The following is a 17841-nucleotide window of genomic DNA, read 5'->3' as shown; positions in this document are numbered from 1 at the left end:
GCTACGATAAGATGGTACTACGATGGTTTGAAAATGCATACTCTACTTCGCCAGCAGAAGATGACTTGCAACAAATCGAAATTGCCCTAGACAAGTTTCGGGAAGCATTTCACAGAGAATCTAAATATTTCTTCAGACCGCAAGCAGCCAAGAAGTACAGTAAGGGGGATAGCCCAGGTAGGAGCTTAGCCAGCTTAAGCTAAAAGCAGAGACAGGGTGCATCACGTCTGTCCGAAACAAAGCAGGGGTACCTTAGTTTGCAGAGGATATAGTGTAAACTTTCCAAGCATTCTATGAAAAAATGTACACTGCTCAGACTGTTCACTCACTGGAGGACGTGGATGCATTTTTTAGAAAGCCTACCATTAACAGTACTCATGGTGGAGACCAGGGTTCGGCTTGAACAGCAGCTCGAATTGGAAGAGATCCATACTGTCATTGAAGATATGCCCAGAAGAAAGGCTCCAGGACCGGACAGACTTTGACCCAAATTTTACAAAGCATACAATACAATACTAGCTCAGTACCTGCTGCAAGTATGAGATAAATCGCTTAAGACTGGAATCCTCCCAGCGACCCTTAAGGAAGCAACAATACGGTTCCCCTGAAGTTTGACAAGCCAGCTGCTGGGTGCAGCTCTTATAGACCCTTCACTCATGAACATGGACCCCAAGATCTATGCAAAAGTACTGGCAAACAGACTCCTCACGTTTAGGAGTAGTAGAATACACCCGGACCAAGCAGGGTTCAGCCCTGGGAGATTAACAGCCCAAAATGTGCATAGTTTATTCAATGTAACGTCCCTGATTCTGATTAAGTCATAGGCAAGGGCAGTGATATGTCTAGATGCTCAAAAAGCTTTTGACATGATGTAGCAGAAATTTTTATTTGAAGTGCTGGGTAGGTGTGGGTTCAGTCCTTGCTTTGTGCATTTTGTGTAATTTCTATATATTGCGCCCACAGCTATCCTAAAGATAGACGGCCAAGTATCCAAACCGCTAAACATTGGGTAAGAGCTCCAGGCAGGGATGTCCACTTTCCTCTCTCTTAGCAATAGTGATTGAACCGTTGGTGGACTTGCTCAGGGACCGGCATGCCGGCAAGGGCACACCGATAGCACTCAAACTCAAAATCATGTCCCTGTACGACAATTACATTTTAATATTTGTCAAGAACAAGACAGACAAACTACTTGATAATGCAGGATGAAGCAGGATTTGGGAAGTATTCGGAGTTCACAGGAACTTGCACTAAGTCAGAGAAGTTTCCCCTCAACGAGGGCACAGCTAAACCAATAAACTGCTACATGTTTAAAGTGGTCACCAGACGGGATCAGATACTTGGTACCAGGATCAGGAGAACCAGAGCATTCCTCTATAAACATAACTATGGCATCTGCGTTGACCAGTTATAACAGGAAATTCAAAAATGGAACCATATCATGTTATCATTGGTGGGGCAGCTCACTTCAATTAAAATGATAGTTCTACCCAAGTTGCAGTACATCTTTACTAACGTCCCGATCTGGCTGGGCAAGGGATCTGGCTGCAAAAGAAACTGGTCCAATTCCTCTGGCACGTGGGGACTGTACGGACAAAATGGGAGGTGCTTGCTAGGCCATATGAAAAGAGGGGCATGGATGCTCCAGACTTGGAGTTGTACTGACTAGCTGCCCAGGCGCAGTTTTCTTCCTATTGGTTTGAAGCAGCACCCCCTACATGCGTGACTACAGACCGTAGCGGCAGGTGAAGTGGACATTAAGACACTAATAGTAAGACATGTGGATAACTGCCAGTTTGAACCGATGCGCAAAATGCTGCTTGCGTGGCAGAACATATTTGGAAAGTCGCAGAAGGATTTAACCTACTATAGAAACTATCCATATGGAGATTCAAAGACATTCTCCTGGATCAAGATAGGGCGATTCAGAGGCACTGGGGTGCATTACAGTACACTGTCATGGAAGACTTGTTCCCTGGAGGGGTATTTAGCCAGCTACACAACCTTCATACCCGACATAAGGGGAGTACCACAGAGATTTTGTAAAACTACAGATTGAGGGTGGCATTTAAGGGCAAATGGCCCTCGTTCTGATTGGAACCCCCACTGCCCCCAACCCCAAACACCCATGTGCCGCATTCATTCCCAAAAGTTTGGGTGTCGCAGGGTAGTTGCATCACTTTATACACTACTACAAGATCACTCAAGCAGTGTGGAAAACTGGTCCCAAGGGAAGTGGAGAGTAGACCTGGGGAGGGAAAAATCTGAGGAAGTATGGGGACAAACGTGTAGCCTGACAAAATTCAAGTAGATTCAGTTAGAAGTATGGGGACAAACGTGTAGCCTGACAAAATTCAAGTAGATTCAGTTATAACTATTGTATAGATCACACTACACCCTGGCGAAAGTTACAATGTTTCATGAATAGAACAGTGTGAAATGCCCCAGGAGCGAGATTGAGGAAGCAAATTATATGCATATGATCTGGCAATGCTCGAAGCTACAGGACTTTTGGGCGACAATATGTGTAAAGTTATTAAGGGTTGTCTGTTTGGCCTTCATAAGGATAAGCCTCATAAGCCTCAAGTCAAGAGGCGGTTGATAAACTTGGGATGCCTACTTGCATAGAGATGTATATTTTAATACTGGACATTGAGGAGACCCCCCCACAATGGAAAGCTGGATGCGAGACAGGTGGGCCAATAACAATGAGGAACTGTATGTCGGTACGTTGCCGGACTCATCTAGGCTCAAGGACACATGAGGCAACTTCAGAAGCCATCTACTGAATGTAAATGTACCCAAAAGAGACAATTAAGAGGACACTGAAACATAATCAGAGTGATTACATTACGGGGAGCGTTTGATCAAATAGACCCAGTTTACATGTCTATGTGAAAGGTCAACGGTATATGGGATTGCGATAATGTCTCTGACGGATATGCGAACAAATTGTTGATTTGTAAAAAAAAAAATAATAATAATAATAATCTGCCACTTATTTTGAATATGCTCGCCTCATAAAATGGGCCTCATCACAAGTTTGGTAGTATCCGGCGCATATACCGCCAAGCAGTATTTGCATTAACACCATGAGCAGTGGCGCAACACCACCCCATCACGAGTTGGCGCGCAGACAGCCCGGACGTTAAAGCAAATAGCATTCGGCAGTAATAGTGGCTGAAAACCTTAAAACTCAGAACATTGCGTTGCCGCCGGCGTCTCGTGCTAATAGCACAGTGGAAAATGCATCACCGCCCGGAACAGGAAACAAAGCGGCAGCCATTTTGGAAATCACAATCCACCTACAATCGCAGCCCCTGGAAGCCATCTACTCCAACAAACCTCCATAAATTTCTCAGAAGCGTGTGAGGGGCGTGTCTGCCCTGGACAGGGCGTGCAAACCTAAGTTCTCGGACTCAGAACACACAATACTGGTAGAGGAGGTTATTTCCTATCAGGATGAACTCTATGGTCCCAAAAAAAAAAAGATGGGCTCACAGCGGCGTAACCATATCTGGGCAGACATCAGCCAGAAGGTCACTGCGGCAGGCCGTGTCCCCAGGGATGGAGAGGACTGCCGCAAGCGATTTAATGACCTGCGGGTCCGTGTCTGGGCCTCCTGGCACAGCACAGGAGTCCAACCATTGCGACTGGTGGAGGGCCACCACCACCAGAGCTGGCACCATGGGAGGAGCATTGCACCACCCTCATTGACATGGCATCTATTGAGGGAGTGGGAGGAGCGGAGGCAGGCAACGGCACCCAGGAGGCGAGTCCACCCCCCTGCAAATTGCATCGTAAATAGGCCATCACTCCATCCCCAGTGTGAATGTCCGACAGCCGGGCACTGTGAGTGGGAGCAGTGCGTGTGATCAATCACAGCCACCAACGACTGCACCCTTGTACCAGTGCACCTAGGTGACACCAGGGATCCAGTGTTGTGAGTAGGGCAGCCAATGGACACATGCAAGCACCATGGCGCACACATCCATGGCGGGGGCACAGCAACGTCAGGTAGGCGTGTGTAGTACCACCCCCCCCCCCCACACTGACCGCAGCATGCCAGCTGTGCATTTGCATCATATGCATGAAAAGGCTATCCCAATAAATTTGAACTGTGTACCCCCAAGTAGTATGCCCCAGTAATACCAACATTGTAAATACTAAACAGGTCAGCATGATTGAAACGGTCTTGTACAACCCCCGCCCCCCTTGTAAGCCTCAAAATGCATGAAAATAATTTGAGATGTTCTGTCCTCATGCCATGTCCTATGTCCTCTACAGGCACGCAGGTATCATCCGGGTGCAACATGGATGACGAGGAGGCAGAGGCAGGCCCATCCCAACGTCTGCCCAGATGCGCCTCCACTAGCATCCCCATGCCCTCCCCCCCCCCCCCCCCCAAGGACCCAGCAGGATACGCCAAGGCGGAGGACCCACCCCACCACGGGCTCACCACTTCAGCACACAAAAGCCACAAGGGGCTCAGCACCTGGGCTCTCAGCATGATGACGTTGCCACAAGTGCAACCATCCCAAAGGAGGGTGCCTCATCCTGTGAAGAGCAGCATGCTGTACCTGTCATAATGCCAATACACAGCCCTGTGCAGCAAATGGACACACCCGAAGGGACCCCGAGCATGTGGAGACTCCCAACCACAGTCCACATGTCTGTGCACGCTGCTGCCGCGCACACACAAACCAGTGGCAGAGGAGGACACACCCTCATATGGGTCACCTGCTGGCAGCCCCTCCATCCACGGAAGCCCCACCAGACAGCCCAGCACCACTAGCAACAGCAGCACCACTACCCCACATAGAACTGCCAGGCACAGCAGCCCCACTACTCTACCTAGACCTGCCAGGCACAGCAGCCCCACACACGACACAGGAACAAGTCCGGCCAATGCAGTCATGGCACGCCTGGATGTGATGGAGGCATGGCCAGCGAACACAACTGCAACATCAATGCCATTAGCAGTGCAATTAGGGGGGCTGCCAAAACAATGCCTGCACAAGTAAGGTTGTAGAGGGATGCACTGCGTGTGTTACGCTCACCTGGATTCCAAAGGGGCGCCGAACGAAGCTGGACTGCAGCGGTCTCCACCAGCGTGACTCGTAGTGAAGTGATGAGCGACTACACCTGCCCACTTAGTTTCGTCTGTCTGGCACATAGGAAGATTTTCCTAGAGTGGCGAAAATGGCAAGTTAGCTGACTGATAGGGGAAGGTTTAACTTCTGCTTCCGGAACCACCTTGTGTTCTCTTTACGGTGTCTCACCTTATTGTTAAGGATGGGCTCTCCATCCTGCATCTGAATGCAGGGGTGCGTTGAGGCTTGGGTATCCAGTTAACTTCACTGATCCCGTAATCTTATGGCAGAGTACCAGACAACAATAACTCGGAGGCAAGTCTTATGCCAATCCGTTTAGAGTTCTGGTTGTCTTATTGTCCACTCTTGTACCATTTCTTTATAGTTTTATTTTTCGTTGCAGAATTTCCGGAGACAGATGTCTCTTCTTCAAGAGAAACAAAGTAAATGCCAAGGTAAGATTCAGTATTTGCACCAAGCGAAGAAAAAGGTCTTAGCATGCCATATTGTTTGTTCGCGTGATTAATCAATTGTCCTTTCTTGATTCTGCAGGTGCGGCACTTCCCTGGAGCGAAGTACGTGTGATGGTGATTCGTGAGACCACGAGTGACTATTGCCTTGGGTAAGTATCTTGCAGCGTGAGATTAAATGTCTTTAAGCGAGGCGCCGCTCACCTGTTATCTTTTCTTGTCTTTTGCATATGCGGCTGCTCCAGGCGCGATCACGTTAGAATTCCTCGCTGGATCGCATCAGTGAGTATCATGCAGTGCTTATGCTATCTTGTATAGCGCAGGTAACTGGTGTTCCTTTTCTTGCAGGTGCAGCGACTCCCGGATGATTGCGATAGAGAATGGTAAGGCTCTTGTTCTAATCTATTTTTCCTTTCCTTCCTCTGCAGGTTCAGATCGAGAAGGACAGGACGGGTGTGGCTGGGAGCTGCAGGAGTGCAGAATAACATGAAGCGTGTTCTGTTCTCCGGGCGTGGTTTAAATAGCCTCCCAGAAGTAGTTCCCAGGTAAAGCAGTCCATGTACCACACCCAATGAAATAGTCCCTTAAATAAAGGAATCCCTCCAAACAGCCCCAAGGTGGCCTGTGCATGGTTTCACCACTTGATGACTTGACTTGCCTGACAAGGCAATATGAGCGTGGCGAGTCCAGGAAGCATTTAGGCAAACCTTTGGGGCCTTACAGGTCCCCATAGGTGCCAATACTCTGGGCAGACTGGTCTGCTCCTGATGTCTAGAGGCAGGCATCGTGACACTGCAGCACTCACAGGGTTTGGCCAGCGAGTACATGAATTATGCGAGGAGCAATCTGCGCATACAGAACAGATGCGCAAGGCAAATCTCCTCTGCCAGCAGCTGCAGTTGGCCGCATCTGTGCCATCCACCTCAACATCCCCCAAAGAGGGCTCCCTACAGGGGTCACCCAGGCGTTGGTCACTGCTGGATTAATAATGGCGCTCACCTGACGGAAGAACAGGTGGGAAGCAACAACGTCCATGTTAGATGGACAATGCACTGCTGGCCTGACGGCCGGGCACATGGACCCATATGCACTGTGTTGAGGGGTCGGGGGTATGTGTGCCGTGGAGTTGGTTGGGGGATGTGTGCTGGGGAATTGGTGGGGAGAGGTGGGCATGTGTGCTGGGGAGTTGGTGGGGGGAGGTGGGCATGTGTGCTACAGAGTTGATGGGCGGAGTGGGTTAGTTCCACTTTAATTAAAGCCTGTTCAACTATGACATAAAGCAAGGACATTCAAGGGGCACATGGTCATCATCTTCCCCATCCCCTGAGTGTTGCCCATCTGCATCAGTGGGTAGTGGCACATTCCTACAGCAGCAAATGCTGTGCAGCATGGCACAAGTGAGTACAATCTTGCCAACTTTTTAAGATGCATATATCTGTGCCCCTCTAGTACGGTCCAGGCAACATAACCGTGCCTTCAACAAACCAAATGTCCTTTCTACACATATGCAGTTCCTACTGTGGGCACTGTTGTATGCCAGCTCCGCAGTTTGTGGATTCCGTACAGGGGTCATCATCTAGGTGAGCTGCGGGTATCCCGAATCACCTGCATGGGATGAAATGTGTACATGAGGTCTAGGTTGCTTCACTGGGCGTGCAAGGAATAAGCATCAATACACTATGCACTGTGGTCATCTTTGTGTGCAACAGGGACATGCAACGTGATTGGTATATATCCATCTTCTTTCAGGATGTGCATCATCTGACCTGAACATGCACCCTGTGTGATTGAGTGGGCTGTTCTGTGGCAGATTACATTTGCCCGCACATGGAATTACTGGACTCTCACCAGTGGATGATGACCTATGTGTATGGGATTGTGTGGGACACTCATGCTCAACAAGTACCATCATGTAACCACCTGTCCTTTGAATATGGTGTATTCATGTTGCACGGGTTTGCTCTGCATTGTGCGCCATGTCCCTTGTAGCCCACTTTTTACATGCACTGCTCCCTGGGTTTGATTGGCACAGTGATGCCTCCATACCATCAGGATGAGGCTCCCGTCATGACCGCCGTTTCAAGGCTAGTGGTGATTTGTATTTGGTTGTGGCTGTCTCAGTGGATGGTGGAACTTTAGCTTCATGGCACCAGTTTTTGTTTTGTTTCACATGCATGTAAATGTGCATTGATGTGTCACTCTCAGGGATGTTTGGGTTTGATCCTGATCATCTCCAGTGGTCTAGTGGATGGGCATTGCATTCCTCTCACTTTGCATTCCTGTGTGGTGCCCTGGGTGAGGTTACTCTTGTGTGTCAAGGTGTAAAGCAGCACTACAACACAGACAAGGTGCATTCTGAAGGTGCATTCTGGTTGTTGTGGTCCTATGTGTTATGGTGTTTTGAGAAATGTGTGCCTATCACCTTTAGTGGGTCCAGGTGTGGTGGCTGTGTTCAGATGTCCTTGTGTGCCACACATATATGGTACTGGTGCTATGATGGTGCTGGCTGTGGCTCTGGTGGCATACAAGGCTTCCTGTGGCTCTGCCCCCCCCCCCACATTTGTTGTACTTTGGCATGCATTTCAGAAGGGTCTGTACTCAACCACTATCCATGTGGTTGGGCTCTGTGCCCCTCCATGTAGGCTGGCAGTGTGGTGTTGCGCAGCACCATGGAGTCGTGGGTGGATCCAGAGTAGTGAGCGCAGCAGTGGCTGATGGTATTGTAGGATTGACACCAGCTTCACAAGTGGGGGCACAGCCTTGCTGGGGCTGGTCTCCTCCTCCTCATCACCCCCCGCAACCCTCCTGTGCTCTGTGTGCCCTGGGCTTGTTGTCAGGCCTCAGTAGCTCCTGGCGCAGCATGTAGAGGTCCATGTCAAGGATCCCGGTTGCAAATGGCAACATGGTATTGGGACAAGTGTTTGGGGCATGGCTGGGTCTTTTGTAGGCTTCATGTGTGCACTGTTTGCACCGGTGCCTTTATTGCTCTCACCTACCTGCTCCTAATGGGAACATGGTATTGGGAAGGGTGTTTGGGGTCTGGGTGGGTCTGTGTGCATTGTTTGCACCTGAGCCTTTATTGCTCTCACCTCCCTACTCCTAATGGCAACGTGGTGTCGGGAAGGGTGTTTGGGGCATGGGTGGGTCTTTTGAAGGCCTCTTGTGTGCATTGTTTCCACCTGTGGTTTTGTTACCCTCACTGGTGTTCTTTTACCTCCAGCATTTGGCAGTGGGTACTTTCAGCGCTGATACTGTATTTGTGATAGGTCTGGGATAGTGCATCGAGTTGTTAGCGCAATTACAGCTGGCTGTAATAGCACCCGGTGGAATTGCGCAGGCTGGAACACAGTCATGATACGGCGGAGCAATATTGGCGGCGCTAATACTATTACCGCCGGATTTAAAGGCTACCGCTCAACTCGTGAGGAGTCCCAAAGTTTTTAATGACATTACCATAGGCTATCTGTGAAGGATAAACTAAAACAACCTAAAGGGGGTTTAATGATTGGAGCAAGCCATAGAATAAAATTGTATAAAGTCATGGGAAATAACATCTTGGCTACTGGTAGCCAAAACATCATTTGTAGAATACTAATGTACAGGGGGGATGAATGATAAACCTATATGCACCTTGAATTCTGAAGAAATAAAGGAGTTAGTCAAACATCTTAATTTGGTTTTGAAAACGTGGCTAGCATCAGCAGCAGGCATGGTAACCCTACGTGAGGGAGACCAAGGCAAAATGCAGAGGCAAATATGAAAGCAGAAAATCGATTGACGACTTGTTTGATCAACTACCTGAACCCATTATGCTACACATTAGAAGAGTGATTCCTTTACTTCTGTAGTGACTACTTGACTACCTGGAGAATGGCTATAAACATTTTTTGTAAACTTGCATTTGTTCGAAACGTTTTCCTCCCTCCAGGTCATAAGAAATGGTTTAAGCAACAACGCTAATCTATCTTTGACTATGGAGGGCAAGGGGTGCCGAGTACGCGGGAAAGCCTATTTTAATCCAAGTCTCTATACTTCTAATGGGACTTTGTTTTTTTTTAGCCATCGCCCCCGAATCCATGGTTCCCCTCAGGAAACAAAGTGTATGCCACTGTAGACGGCGGCAAGCAGATTAATAAACCAATTCTAGATTTTGGCCCTTTAAACATTTACTCACAAGTAACAGTGATTGCCTAGTTAGAGACACTTTTTAAAGCTTTCACTAAATATATGACAACTACTACTGAGGGCAGCAATGTATTAAACACCAGAAGAATAAATAAAAGTGATATTCAACAATGTGCGAGTGAAGTAATTTTCTGGAATCAGCACTTTTTGGCCACTCGTCCATGCATTATACTCTCCACTAAAATAAGACAGGCTAACACATTTGATCCACTGACTAATGGTAAGAAAAAAGATTTTCGTGAATATGCGAAAGCTATTCAATTACGAAATCTGCCAGAAGTTGAGTGTAACATCGAAAAAAAACACAGACAACAGCAATACAAAAATAGGCTAAACCCATTGACGGACCAGGATTATGTCACAATGGGTCAATTTAATATCGATGATAAAAGCAAAAGACTCATGTTTTTTGGGCCTGGATAAACCAAACTAAATAATCGTGAACCAGACGACTTCTAATGCCTATGATGAAGAAACCTGTTTCTTCATAAAAGCTTCCTTTCATTACTCAAACTGATTCTGAGAGGACCTTTTACACGTCACAGTCAGTGGAATGCCGGTTCCCTTCATACTGAGAAGATCTTGCCTATCCTAAAAACAAACAATTAAGTAATCTGCTGCGCCAGGGCTAATTTTGCTATTCTATAGCACACAGAGTTCTGGGATAAATTTGCCCTTCTGCTCTCAACCCAATTGCATTGAGTACAATAATGCCAGACTCTTGGAAGGAGGCAGTATTTATCCCACTATATTTAAGAAAGGCTTAAGATCCGACCCAAAACGTAATTATTTTTTTTTTAAATGCACAGAGTGCAACACAGCTTTCCCAAATTTAGTCTCCTGGCTAGTCGAGAAATCTAGACTATAGAATTTGGTGAATGTATGTGCAGACGACCATGTGGCAGCCGCACATATGTCTTTAATTGGAACTCCTCTTTGGAGAGCTGACGAGGCTGCGATACCCCTGCTTGAATGAGCCATCAGGTGTTGAGGAGGCTCTTTCCCTGCTAATTTATAGCATTCTATGATAGTTAGAATTATCCATCTTGAGATGGTTTGTTGTTTCGTGATAGGCAAACCTAGTTTTTGCCCTGCATACCACACAAACAACTGATCTGCTTGTCTAATCCTCGCAAGTCTGTTAAGGTAGAAATTCAAGGCACGCCTTGGATCCAGCCTGTGCAATTTCTCTCCCTCTTTCCCTGGATGAGGAGGAGGGTAAAATGAAGGTAACATTTTTTGTGTGATCTGGAATTCTGAGACCACCTTTGGGAGGAAATGTGTCTTCACTTGAAGAACTACATTATCCTTATGAAAGACTATGAGGAGGTTTTCAAGATAAAGCTTGTAATTAGCTCACTCTTCTAGCAGAAGTTAAAGCCACTAGGAAGACTGTTTTAAGAGTGAGAAACCTTAATGGACAGGAATGAAGAGGTTCAAATGGAGTACCCATTAGAAATTATAAGACTAGATTTAAATCCCACAGGGGAACTTAAAAAGGAGTTGGGGAAAGACATTAGTCAATCCTTTCAGAAATTGAAGGACTATGGGCAACTTGAAATATGAAGGCCCCTCAGCCATGCGCTAAAAGATTGACAGCACGGCGAGGTAACCCTTGATTGTGCAAACTTGAAGGCCTGAATTTGCCAAATATAGTAAGAAAGATAAAACTATCAGTGTACTACATGAAAAAGGGTCAATATTCTTATCTGTACACCAGCTGCAGAATTTGTTCCAACGGCAGCAGTATAAAGATTTAGTTGCTGGCCTCCTGACTGAAAGCAACACCTCCATTATGTCATCCGGGAGGTCCCAATCCCTGTATCTCAAGCTTTCAGAAACCAAGCGTGAAGGTTGAGAGTCCTGATATCCCGATGGAGAACCTTACCTCCCTCTTGCGAGAGAAGATCCACTCTTTGTGGAAGACGAACAGGAGGACAGATGGACATATCTAGAAGATCCGGGTACCACGTTCTCCTAGCCCAATCCGGGGCAATTAGGATCATGGGTTTCCAGAATCTCCTCAACCTCCTGATCACTTCAGGAATGACGGGAACTGAGGCAAATGCGTACAGAAGTGGAAACTCCCAGTCCACCACGAACGCGTCCCCTAGAGCTCTGCTTGGGGGAAATTCCCATGAGCAATACTGATCGCACTTCCTGTTGATACTGGTGGCGAACAGATCCACATGAGGGGTTCCCCAAAGGGAGAAGATCTCTTGAAGGACTTCCTGAGCTAGTTCCCAATCATGGGAGACTTTCTTCTGCCTGCTCATAGTATCCACCGGCGTGTTCTTCTCCCCGGCTAGGTGAAATGCTGAGAGATTCTGTCTTGAATTGCCCAGAACCAGAGCTGCATTACCTCTCTGCGCAGTGGCAGTGAACCTACGCCTACTCTTTTGGTGAGGTAGTGCATGGCCACTGTGTTGTCTGTCATTATCAGAAAATGTTTCCCCAGTACTGATGGCAGGAAAGCTTTCAGTGCTAGCCTGATCGCTCTCAGCTCTAATAGGTTGATGTGTAGTCTGGACTCAGATGGAGACCAACGACTGCTGATGGTCAAGTTGTTGGCATGGGCTCCCCACCCTGCGAGTGAAGTGTCCGTGACTACTGCAATCTCCGGCCATGGTTGCCAAAACTGTTCTCCTTTTAAGATGTTCTCCCAACAGGCCCACAACTGAAGGTCTCGTGCAACTCTGTCCAGGATTTTTAGGAGATCTGACATTCTTCCTGAGAATTGGGGCCACTCGGTTCTTAGCGCCCACTGGAGAGATCTCATTCTGAGGCGAGCCTCTGGCACTAGACAAATGTAGGTGCCATGAGGCCGAGCAACCTCAAAAAGTCGAAGGCTGGTAGTCGCTGGGCATTTTGAAATCTGGTGACCATCTGCAGAATATCTTGAGCCCTCACTTCTGGTGGCGAGGCTTTTCCCAAGGATGTGTCCAGGACTGCTCCAATGAACTGGAGTTTCTGTGATGGTATTATCTATGACTTCTTTAAGAGGGAGAAGCCCAGTTTGTGGAGGGAGTGGCAAACATAATCTAGATGGATCTGGGCTTGTTCCGGGGACACTGCTCTGATCAACCAGTCGTCTAGGTAGGGGTAGACATGAATCCCTTCCCTCCTTAGACTTGCTGCCACAAACGCCATTAGCTTGGTGAAGACCCTCGGGCGGAGGTTATCCCAAATGGCAGAACCCGAAAATGATAGTGAGAGCTGCCAATGGTGAACCCTAAGTACTTCCTATGCTTGTGATGGATTGGCACATGAAAGTAAGCATCCTGAAGGTCCAGAGATACCAACCAATCCTGAAACTGGAAGGCCTGAAGGATCTGAGAAAGGGTTACCCATCTTGAACTTGTCCTTCCTGAGGAATTTCTTAAATTCTCGCAAATCCAAGATGGGTCTCAATCCTTCGTCCTTCTTTGGTATTAGGAAGTAGGGGGAATACCAACCCTTGGTCCTCTCCGCTGCAGGTATTGAAGGAAAAAGGCCCTCCTGTCGCACTTCTCAAAATTAAATGTTAACACAAGTCGTAAGTTTCAAAGGATAAACAATTTTTAATTTTAAATCATGGGTATGGGCACATGTAGGTAAAAAAAAACTTGTTAGAAGCATAAAGATTAGACTACATATGAAAAAAAGAATCTTATTCAAAGTGGAATCTTATCAATTCAAAAATATGGTGTCCTTAGTTAATTTCACTAAGTCATTGAGAGAATCCAATTGATGCAAGAATTATAAAGTCGTCTGTTGCTTTCACTTGGCCTTTAGTTGTTTTCACTAAATCTGTGATAGAATCCAATCAACTGCAAAATTGTAGTGTCCTTAGTTGCTTGCACTAAGTCTTGGAATTTGGATCAAAGTTTCAGAAAAGAAAATTGCAGATTGGCTGAGGCTTGAAATTTCCTTAGTTGCTTTCACTAAGTCTTGGTATTTGGATCGAAGTTTCAAAAAGAAAATTGCAGATTGGCTGTGGCCTGAATTTTTGTTGATCGTTCCTGATTCTTAATTCGAGTGCAGTTGACCCTTTGATTAGAGTGATTCCTTAAGACAGTAGTCCTGTGGTGGACTCAATTTATCGGTAAAATGCGAAACAAAACAATTCCTCAACATGTGTTTCCCCGCTGCAGGGTCGCGCCGGTTCTTCAGGAGGAGTGTTGGGTATGTTGACACAAAGGTTGTAAGTTTTGTGGAGTCAATAGTGTGAATGTTATATATTCCGCTCAGTCCAATGAAGCATATCTTGGTTTTTTCAAATGGTCTGGTCGCTATAGAGTTCAAGGTCCTTCTCGTTTGAATCGAATCGACAGCCATCAGCTTACAGCGTTTGCTAACCATTTTGGGAGAGTACGCTGCACAGAATGGGTTGGTCATAAACACGAAAAAAAAATCAAAGATCCTAGTATTCAAACATCTGAGGAAGAAGATCAGCTTCAAAAAATGGGCTTTAGAGGGTCAAGATATCCCCCAAGTGGAAGAACTAACATACTTGGGATACACGATACGTGCAAGCCCAGCAGTCTAAGTCTGAACAGGAAATCCTTACTAAAACCCTCACCCGGGTACCCCACTTAAAAAAAAAAATCAATACCAAATATTGTACGTTTTCTATTCTACTAATGCTAAAATACTACATAGCAAAAATAGTCCCAATATGACTGTATGGCTTAGAAGCCAACCACATTTGTGGGATACAAAATGGCCTAAACTAGAAGGTAGAGTATGGAAGGGGGCCCTAAATTTACCATTGAGTACTCCCGGGTGGCATCTGCGGTACGAACTGGGCTTAAAATCATTAGGATGCTTGGCAGAATGGAAACTAATATCGCTCTATAGAGAGATTATAAGTTCTAGACCAGGCTCACTCTATGAGGACATCAAAGAGCATCTTAACCACCCGAAATCCAGAACATTGGCAGGGCTAGAGAATAGAGTGAAAGCTGCATTGGCTAAAACAGAGTCAGACCTGGAAACACTCATTGCTAACCCCTTAAAGGTGAAACGGGAATTCGAAACATTAGATTGGATAGGGACTATCGCAAAGGTAAAGACCTCAACCCCTTACAATACATTCTTTGTAGTGGACAACAAATTAGCATTTCTCCCACGATATCTGGAGAAATACCCAGAAAGCAAAATCAGGAATAGTTTTCTAAGGGCTAGACTAAATGTGCTGCCCACCAGTGAAATTTTGGAAGTTCGACAACAGGGAGAAACAGCGATTAAACTCAGAAGTCTGTGCCACTCCATCAAGTCAATCTCTTCAGCATCTACTAATGGAATGCGAAGGCACGTGGTCCCGAGTGGAAAAACTGCAGAGATTTGTTACAGGGAATGATAGATTAACATCAGACAATCTATGGTATAGAATGATAGCAGGGCATGAAGTGCTTTTGACGTCTGCCCTGGTAGATATATTGAGCACTCAACCTCCTGAGCTAGATAAGAAAGAGAATGAGAAAGGGGCAATTTGCTGTAACTAAGATATGGAATGAACTAAAAAGTAATGCAAGTGTTGTTTTATTGATAAAGAAATATTGTAGCTACCTTGAGGCAGGCTGAGGATAGAAGAAATATGGAGAGGTATAGTTAAGGCAGCCTTCCAAGGGAACAGTATTGTAATTGTTTGTTGTTATTGGAGAATATTTAACTTTTCTTTCTTTGTTTCTCTCCTTTTAATGTCTCGGATGGTTTATGTATTTTGATATTTTATCTGTTGAAAATGAAACTCAAAGGATTTCTTGAAACATTCTGTAAAGGTTTAATTTTATCTGTTTGTAACATTAACCAAATACAAATTAAAAAATGTTTTTGAAAAAACTGAGGTCTCAACCATGTGGCAGATTTGAAATGGGTGGATATAGTCTTTTAACTCATTCCATGAATACTTTGATAACGGTACTTTTCACCACAATATTTTGTTTTGAGATGTAGTGTAGGGAGACAAAGCTGCTAAGTGTACTTTGAGAGAATTAAAGACTATCCCCCCGAGTCTAGGAGATAAAGCTAATAGTGAACTATGTGCAATGAAGAACAGTCAATTGGATTGATGGTGCGTGATTTGCATCAAATGACAAATCTCTTCCACTTGTTAAAATAACAGTGTCTTGTATTAGGCTTCTGTGCTTCTTTTAGAATGTCCATACACCTTTGTGGAAGATTCAAATGTCCAAACTCTAGGACTTCAGGAGCTAACCTGCCAAGTTCAGAGTTTGATGTAAAGCCTCTGTTAATGTGTCTTTGAAGGGTGTGTAATGTTTCTCCAGTGACCTATCTTACGTAAAGATTTCGACGTTTTGCTTTTAAGAAGTGTTTTCGGTATGTATTTTAGTGTCATTGCTGCATTTTCGACGTGCCTGAACTGTGTATCAAGGATTTAGGTTTCAACATTTGTTCTTCGGTGCATTAAAGAAGGGCCTTTTAAGGAGCAGTGTCTGTAACGGGTCTACTCGCCATCTGTATGGGAATTTGTCTTGCAATGATTGAGAGTGCAAAAACCCAGAGGGCAATGGATGCTTTGTTTTTCATAGGTCTTTTGACACTGCATGACCATGTTTCCCCAACAATGTGGTTGGCGTCCATCCCAGGATTGTGTGCTTAGCGTGGTGATGGCAATGGGTGTTTGTCACCGGTCGTCGTCTCCATCACAGGGCCGCCAGCCTACTTACCGGAGTCAGGGACTAGCACGTGGAACCCCGATCGTCTTTTACGTCACTGTGAGCGCCATAGCTGTCTTTGTCAGATTCTTCGGCACTTGCTACGTTGATGGATGCTTTGGCCTGCTTGACGTGGGCAGCCCAACGCTTAGTGCAGTAATCTTAGGTTTTAGGTTTGAAGAGTTTGCAAGACTTGCAGTGTTTTTCTGTGTGGTCTCGAGGAAGACGACAATGATTGCACAGCCGGTGCGTGTCTTTCCAGGGGTATTTGTGGTTGTAGGATGGGCAAAATGTAAATGGAGTATTTTCAATGGGAAATATTAAAGGCAGCACGCCAAATAACGTGAAGTGGTGTAAAAGTAATAGGCATTCTCTGAGTATAAGAGTAAATGGCATCCCCCCTCACTCTGCCGAGTGTGATAGGCCGCGGCCTAATGTGGGCTGGAGCTGGCGTTCCAGAGTCAAGGATCTCCCGTCAAATATGGTAGCTGGAGCCGTCCGTCAAACGTCGATCGAGAGGCGAACAAATATAGGAACGGCTAATAATAATAGTATAACTTAATGATAATAATGGCGTTGGTCAGGAATCTCTGCAACACGCGACTATGATGGCGGAAACAAATTATATGAGGGTCCTCGATGCATGAAGGACCATGGGTACAATAGACTTCATACAAGGGATAGTATTACAAACCCGCCCAGTCAATGTCTCTCTTCAAGTTTCGAAAACGAGTCATGCAATACTCTGACTACGACTAGCTGTCGGCCTATCCATAGCATGCATAGATTCTAAGCAGATCCACAAGCCTCAAAAATATATATATCGTGGCAGCAACATGAAGACACAGACAACAGACTTAATGTACAAACAAAATATATTTGCTAATTTAAATGTCAGGATGGTAGAAGGCCTAACTTGCCCTATGCTAAGATGGGATTTCCCTACCGGAATAAAACTAAGGAAAGTCTGAGTCAAATAGTTTGACTTAAAATTCTGTCTGTGTCCAAAACCTATTCTTGCACTCGCAACAAGCTAACCAATGTGTAGGGATGTTACTAATAAAATAAATAGTGCTCAACTCCAAGTTCTGAGCTTCGTCCAGCTTGCTGCTTTCTTTTACCTCCCCTTTCCCAACTGCAATAAAGTTCCACAAAAGTCTTAAGATTACCTTTCTCACGTTCAAGGCAATACAGTTGCAAGGCAATACAGTCCCAAACAATCTCAGGGTTCCCTTCCGCAAGTTCCAGGCAACACAGTTCAAAAAGCAAAGGGGTCTTGAAGCTTCGTCCTTCAGACAACACTTAGTTACTCAGGTCTCTGCGTTCCCTTCCTCAAGACTAACTCCGCCAAGTTTATTTCAGTCTTTTCAAAAGTGTAACACAACTCGAGGTCAACCTGACCCCCCTCCGAGTTTGCCTCACCAGTTAACTCAC

At 45.8% G+C, this 17841-nt stretch overlaps 1 protein-coding gene across 3 annotated transcripts in view; it reads right to left on the bottom strand.

Moving 5' to 3' along the window:
• Positions 1–17841, bottom strand: part of TGFBRAP1 (transforming growth factor beta receptor associated protein 1) — a 1165459-nt gene that overhangs the window by 539923 nt on the left and 607695 nt on the right. The window lies entirely within an intron of this gene.

This window comes from Ambystoma mexicanum, chromosome 7p (genome assembly GCF_040938575.1).
Source record: "Ambystoma mexicanum isolate Mex_15411 chromosome 7p, UKY_AmexF1_1, whole genome shotgun sequence".
Classification (NCBI taxonomy): domain Eukaryota; kingdom Metazoa; phylum Chordata; class Amphibia; order Caudata; family Ambystomatidae; genus Ambystoma; species Ambystoma mexicanum.
The sequence above is the reverse complement of the archived record's forward strand: the minus strand, read 5'-3'. Positions and strand labels throughout refer to the sequence as shown.